At 41.1% G+C, this 7,347-nt stretch overlaps 1 pseudogene; it reads left to right on the plus strand.

The window, feature by feature from the left end:
* Positions 1-5,696: 5,696 nt before the first annotated feature.
* LOC147448129 (putative pentatricopeptide repeat-containing protein At3g49142) lies at positions 5,697-7,095 on the plus strand (annotated as a pseudogene).
* The last annotated feature ends 252 nt before the right edge of the window (positions 7,096-7,347 follow it).

The raw sequence follows: 7,347 nt of genomic DNA on the forward strand, positions 1-7,347 counted from the left end.
AGTTCATACTACAATACATGACTAACCAATTATTTACAATCAATTATTATGAGAGAATATTATCCAAACATAGAAGTCAGTAATAGAGCTCAAGTATTTCGAGCGTAAGCTAAGTGTACAAAAAATCATTGGAAGACAACATAAACATATTATTTCACACTCATTTGCTTGATCACAATTACTTAACATGAAAAGTTAAACAATAAAAAATGTATCTTCTATCTATAAAAGAATTGTTTTGTGTTTCATTACTTGTCTGTAACCCATTAGTATCAAAATTTAACCAATAAGGAACTTGTTTTTCATCTTCTAGAGTTTATTTCTCTTGAGCATAAACCAAATATATTATAAACCGTTACAAGACAAATGATCAAACCATTTTGTACCCCACCATTCAATTGGGCTAATCAGCATAGAAATTTGATCAATGAAAAACTTTGCTCTTATGTATAAATATGAAAGTTTTTCTCAAGACATAGCTAGTTTTGTACCTACCTAAGCCTTGAAGGGTTTGTAACTGGAAAACTTGCATGTAAAGGGAGACCCCATTCCACAAGTTTACAGATAACGCCCATGCTCCAAAGTTTTTATAAAAGAGACCCAAGCATTCGTCGATCTTAGTAAGATTCGCAGCACGAGGTGGAGAAGCAGATCAGCCCTAGTGTATTCGTGTGGATTAGCTAGTGTTTTTTGGAGTAGCCCCAGTGTTTTTTAAACTCAAATCAGTCTAGCATTTTCAGCAGCAGCATTCAGCCCTAGCGCTTTTACCCTGCATCATCAGGTCAGTCCTACCACTGTGCATCACTATAAATCACTCCTAGCATTTCCAATTTTTAGCTCTTTCCTCGTTGGATTGCCTTGGATCTAGCCTAACTAGCCTCTTTTTTGTTATTCAGTACTTCGATAGCCCATCGAGCCTCTGCACAACCATTCTTTCGCCATCATTAAGTGCTCCCGTTGATTTCTATCATCGGCCTCGTTGAAATCCGCATTTTCAGCCTTGGTTTACATGATAAATATATTGCATTTTGCATGTCAAACCTGCATTTTTGCAGCCAGCTTTCAGTTCTTCATTCCAATAAATCTTTTTATAGTATTTTACGCACTTTCTTAGTCACAAAGAAAAACAACCTTGTGATGGCAAGCATAAAACACTATCAAAGGCTCATTACACATACATGCATAGAATTCATACTCCAATCTCACTTACAGACCAAACAAATATCATAACAAACCGCTCTTACAGTTAACCATGCACCAGAAGACACTGCCTTTTCAACACAGATTCCCAATTTTCCCCAAGTCGGCCAGAGCAAACAATATTTCTCCTAAAAGGAAACACAACAAATTGCCAAAGCCTACAACGTACTCCCATGAAGCAAGAAATCCCTCTCAACCAAACCCAATAGGCGTTATGACACATACCAGCCCAAAACATTGGTAAATATATTTCAATCCCATACACTGCCACACATTACAAGCATAAACTCCATTAACTTCACTTCACGTTATTAGACAGTTGGTATATGAGTTTCATGCACTCACAACAAATTCAAACATTGACCACACCCCAATTTCTCAAAACATGTACCAACAATCAAACCAAGAGCATAATTACACACCTTGCTGCAAATAACCTCGTCCGCTTCCCTTTCAGATACTTGCAAAAAGCTACATAAGAAAATAGTTAAACGATATAAACAAATTTGACTTCTTCCAATAACGAAAAAAGACATCACCTTGATAGAAAGATCTATGGTTTAAAGTAGCCCCAGTGCCCAAAAAAAACTAGGTTTAGTGGAGATCTTTTGCTTTACCATAATAAGTTAAGAGTGGAAATGGAGATGCCTTTCTGTTCTAGTCAGAGCAATCATTCTTTTTCAATACTTAACCCTACACCCAAAGAAAACTCTGATTCAAGATTCGTGCCCTAAAATTTTCTAAATTTGGTAGATCTTACATCGTCATTACATTTGCATAAAGCTTCTTGAGTGGCATTAGTTTGTCGGAACTAATTAAGCATCAACTAAATAAATCATAGTGCAGCCTCCCATTACCAGCAGAAAAAATCATACACACAAGGCGACGACAGAGCAATCAAATCTAGATTCCAAAAAGCTCTAAGATGAGACTATGAAACAGTCATTGCCATGAATCTAATATGATACACTTACGAAGGACACACCCATCTCCCACACAGTCACATGTAGCATCATATTTGTCTTCAAGGAGTAAAAAGAGTCTCGACTCGGGGATGGTTTTCAGATGCAATCAAAGAGCTACCGCGAGGAAGAAGAACACGCGGTGGAAGAAAACCTAATCAAAGAAACACGCGCAAAAAACTAGGCTCATATAGTTGTTCACAAGTACTGCCTAGAATTTCCTATTGGCTGACATCTACTGCTACATATTGAACAATCAATGTTCGCTTTCCCATAAGTGCTGAAACATTCTCTTCGCTTGCCTTGGAGCTCTTGCAAAGCTTGCAACATGATTCTTATCAGTAAAGTCATGGCTGAGATGACACAATTGATATCGCAGCTATCACACTTGGATGAGGGTGCAACCAAAGTTTTTGTCTATGATTCAGGAAGTGAGGTCAAGCAACTAAATTCCTTCCCTTTTGCATGGCACAATGAAGCTCAGCCAATCCTTCTTTGCGAAACTAGATGCTCATGAACAACAAATAAACCACACGCATGCACGCACAGACACACACATACACACATGCATGCACACTCTCCCTCGCAACCTATGTTCGGGAGCTCCTTAACTTTCCTCGAGGTAGTATGTGCATAAACACGATTTGCCTCATCCATTCTCTGTCCGTGGAGCAATGACGAATCGCAGATTTGAAGGTCTTTCTTTCACAAGACGCAATCACCTAATAAGAGAAGGCCTTTCACCAGATGCAATCACCTAACAAGCGAAGGCCTTTCGCTCTATGTTGCTTTCAGAGGTGATTGCTCTCACTTGAAGGTCTGTGGCCTTGCACAAGACGTTTGTATAGGTGAGAAAATTTTTGAGGAGATGGTTTCAACAAGCTGAGTATCTACCAGTCGTAATCTCGTTCATTGCATTTTGATGAAGAGAAGTCTTCCCTTCTAAGGCTTTCAAAGAAAAATTTCCTACATGAGTTTTTGAGAAGCAGTCTCCCTCTGTTTCTTCTAAATTTCATGAAAAGGCATGAGTCATCGTCTCTCTCACAGTTGCTGCTACTCAAGCTTCTGTGAGGCTTGTGCTGGAAGTGGCCTTGTATGGTTTTCCATTTGCAAGGGATGTGTGAAAAAGTTGTGGTCTGTTTCATCAATGCGAAGTGATGGACTCTCTCATACTACAATCATGTATGTTCGCATCTGGGGTTCGCATCTGAGCTTTGCAATGTATTCGTCGCCTCTTTAACATGTCCAGCAAGCGAAAGATAGGCCGTAGAAGCCATCTCTTTAAATGCATTGTTTTTTTAATTATAAGATTTTTGGAATGAGAAGAGTGAGAAAGCTCTGGACTGTTTTGGTCCAATGTGAAGGCTATTTTCCTAGGCTGATGTCATCGGATGCAAGGCGAGCACTTTTCTTGATATGCAATCACTTATGCTTGCACCTGGCATTGTGGTTGTAGAATATTTAAGGCAAGAGTGATGATGCTATGGGCTGTTTCCATCAAATGCAGAGTGATGGGTTCTCTCATATTTTGATTATGTGTGGTCAAGGCATAAAGCTATAGACTACCTGCAGCTTTGCATTCGCAAGAAGCAGCATAAGGCTTCTCGAGATGGGCTTCTGCAGAGGATTCCTTTGATTTAGTCCAGGTCCTAACGACCAATTTCATTGAGACTTTTGAACTTTGTCTCTAACTGCACATACTGGTTTATAGCTACGATTGACATGCACATTCACCACGATGCCGCTTCGGATATAGTTGTGCAAGGTCTCTTGACAATGGTCTCAACATATTCAAGCCTTAAAATGCATCCTTGAAGGATGTAGCTGTCATTACCGTTTCCCTTACCACCCTCGAGGCTCTTGCACCCGTGGAGATCAGACAAGCCGATAAATCTCAAGCAGAAAGTGTTTCATGCTTGTTGGGGAGGGGGAAATAAAGTAATTTGCCTACGTCTCCCAGTCTCCCAGATATGTTTCTTGTGCCATCTCTTCTATCTTGGAAGTCGAACATCTTTTTGAGCATTCCAACTGCAAGAATCGAGCATTCTAGATAAATAAGGACCTTCTGTTCCATTTATTGTATAACAGTAAACTATAAGGATACTTGCATAGAGGACTTGCACCTGACTGGTTCGAGATTGCCTTTTCATTGAGGATTAGCATGTGATTGTCATTCTCATGACCCAACTGGATGCTCTCTTTTGTTGTCAGGCAAGGATCCCGATAAGACAATGTCACTCTTAGAGAGGGCTCTCCAACTTGCACTCGCTTTCAGCTTCGCGTTCAATACATGGTGATTTCCAGGCGTGGGAAGTTGAAAAGACGTCACCCGCCCCGAGCTTTCAAGCTCGTGAATATTCTTGCTCACTTCATACTTGCACAATACATTCAGCCCTTGGAGCTTTTGACTGGCTGAGTCAGAGGAGAACAATGAGTCATTGCCGACATTTGTCCGTATGGTGTTTGACTCTTCAAGATCCAATGGCTCATTTGAATTTCCACTCCTGCAAGAAGGGATTGTACTGAAGCCAAGAGAAATTCATTCGGTGATGAACTGCCATCAAAAGGATGTAGATGTGGCTCGAGAGAGATTTTGGTCATCAAGTAAGGCACCGCCTTCGGTGGCAAAGACATCTGATTATGTCATAAGGCAGTGAAATGCATATAGTAAATAAATCTATCATAAATTCTGTCTATATAAACAACAAACATCTACAACTCTGCAGGCCAACAAGTGTGGGACATCACAGAGGCGCAGTGGGACTCCTCCATCGTCAAAATCCCCTCCCGCCCTTCCTTCATCTCCCCTGCCTACCACCGTTGCCCAGCCCCTCATCAAAGGTGTTCATTCCTCCTCCTCTTCTACTGCTCCATGTGGCGTTTCATTATCTGCACTTTGAGAGCTTTTTATTGAGTGCCACTTAAACGTGATGCACGTAACAATCATGCAGTTGAATCTTGATTTACTTTGATTGTGATGAGAATTAAAGTACATTCAAGCAATCATTCCTTTTGCAGGCCCTGGAACTCTCCTTAGAGCTCACTCCAGTCACCCCTTGGATCCCCTAAGCTCTGCAACTCTAGAGGTGAGCATCTCACCATGTTAGGCATGCCAGTTGTGAGTTAATGTGGCCTAACATGAGCATAATTTTTATTGCAATTAACACTGATGCAGCTTAGGGATGGCATGCATTTCATAGAAATTTAGAAATTATCCTTAATGAGCCGGAAGAGCATGTTGTCGCTCTTGCAGATGCCTACTCCCCCCCCCCCCCCCTTCTCTCAAAGCAGTGGGCTTGGTTAATCAAGCCTTGGTTATACCAAGCCAACCAAACTCATCTTGCACCTGCCTACATGATTTCCCGAAGCCACCACATCTCTGGCCATTCTAACACCATTTATCTTGCTTTACAATAGTCGATAAGCAGTACCTCTTTTCACCTCTCATAGCCACACCACCTTTAGCCCTCCTGTGCAGCCTCTTCACCTCCTAATACCTTCCACCATTGGTTGCTGATTTGCACTCTTTAAAGAATGGTGCAAGATGGCATAGAACCAAGTAGAGTGACATTTATCTATGCGTCCAAAGCATACAGTTGTATAAGGCACATAATCTATGGTTTTTTGCTACATGCACTTGCGGTAGAGAATAGACTTAAGGTAGATCTTAAGGTTGGAAACACTCTTGTCGATATGTATGCAAAATGTGGATGTTTTGCTGATGCTTATGTGGTATTTTGTGTGCTGCCTAACAGAGATCTTGTATCATGGTGTGCACTCATATCTGGATATGCAGAGTATGGCCACAGTCATCTTGCAATTGAAATATTCAAGTCTATGCAGGGAAAAGGTATAAAGGCTATGATTGTAGGATATACCCAACATGGGCATGGCTTGCAAGCCCTCGAAATATCCGAGTTTTTACAGCATGAAGGTTTGGTGCCAACTCTTGCTGTATTCCTTTCTACTTTAAAAGCATGTAAAAGCATTGAGGCTATAGACTATGGGAGAGAAGTGCATGATTCGATCATCAAAAGAATGCTTGAATTAGACGTTCAAATTGGAAATGCATTAATTGATTTTTATGCAAAGTGTTGGTTGTTACGGGAAGCATGTCCCATTTTTCATTAAATGACCAGCCATGATGTTGTTTCTTGGGGTGTAATCATAATCAGTTGTGTAGAAAATGGAAATTGTCTGGCTGCCCTCGAGTTTTATGAGAAGATGGCCAAGGAGGTCACTTCCCCTGATAAAGTAACCTTCTTGGCCTGCTTCAGAGCATGGGCCTACACATGCACAATAGTAGAAGGCAGGTGGACACACAGGATGATTGTGATGAGTGGACTCGAATCAAACATCGCTATTAGTAGTAGCCTTGTGGACATGTATAGTAGATGTGGATGCATAGTGAAGGCATTCCATGTATCTGAGAAGTGCCCATTTAGAGATATTGCAATGTGGGGTTTGATGATTGTAGGATATGCACAACATGGATCTCATAGCCATGTGGAGAAGTGTCTATGAGGCTAGCAACACCAAGGCTTGGAGCCAAACAATGAACTGATAACTAGTGTTCTTACTATGCGGAATTACAAAGTCCTTTAGATATCTGTCGCGCCTATTGCGAGCATTTGTCCAAGGGTGGCAGTAGTGATGTAAGCATCGAACATTAAAGCTGCATCAACATATTGGGGCGTGTGGGACAGCTCAATGAAGCAGCACGTCTAGTTCATACCATGCCTATTTCTCCCAATGCAATCTCATGGACAGGTTTGCTCACATGTTGCGACACTTTTTGGAGACCATGGACTAGGATATCGGTGTTTTGACCAGACAAAGAATGTGGATATGGAAGCCTGTAGCTTTTCACATTCTTCAAGCATCAAGGTTGGTCCCTAATGCTAGTTTATTAGGACAGACGTCTACATATTAGAGGTACAACAAGTGCTTAAGAGGCCCTATGCTCATTTTTACAAACCAAAGATGTAGGGCCTCAATTCATTTGGTTTAGCTTTCACTTGCACTTAGCAACAAATAACAACCTTGCTTTTGTTGCTTGACCCGTTTTGGCATCTATCTACCTAGTAGCGTGAAGACAGCCATCTCTACAACGACCATTTCATTCGACTACAATCTTTATTGTCTTGTGGAGACTCCAATTGTTGCACCAAGCTGGCTAGCTTTG

The sequence above is a fragment of the Adiantum capillus-veneris genome, chromosome 11, assembly GCF_014529385.1.
Source record: "Adiantum capillus-veneris isolate H3 chromosome 11, ASM1452938v2, whole genome shotgun sequence".
Classification (NCBI taxonomy): Eukaryota; Viridiplantae; Streptophyta; class Polypodiopsida; order Polypodiales; family Pteridaceae; genus Adiantum; species Adiantum capillus-veneris.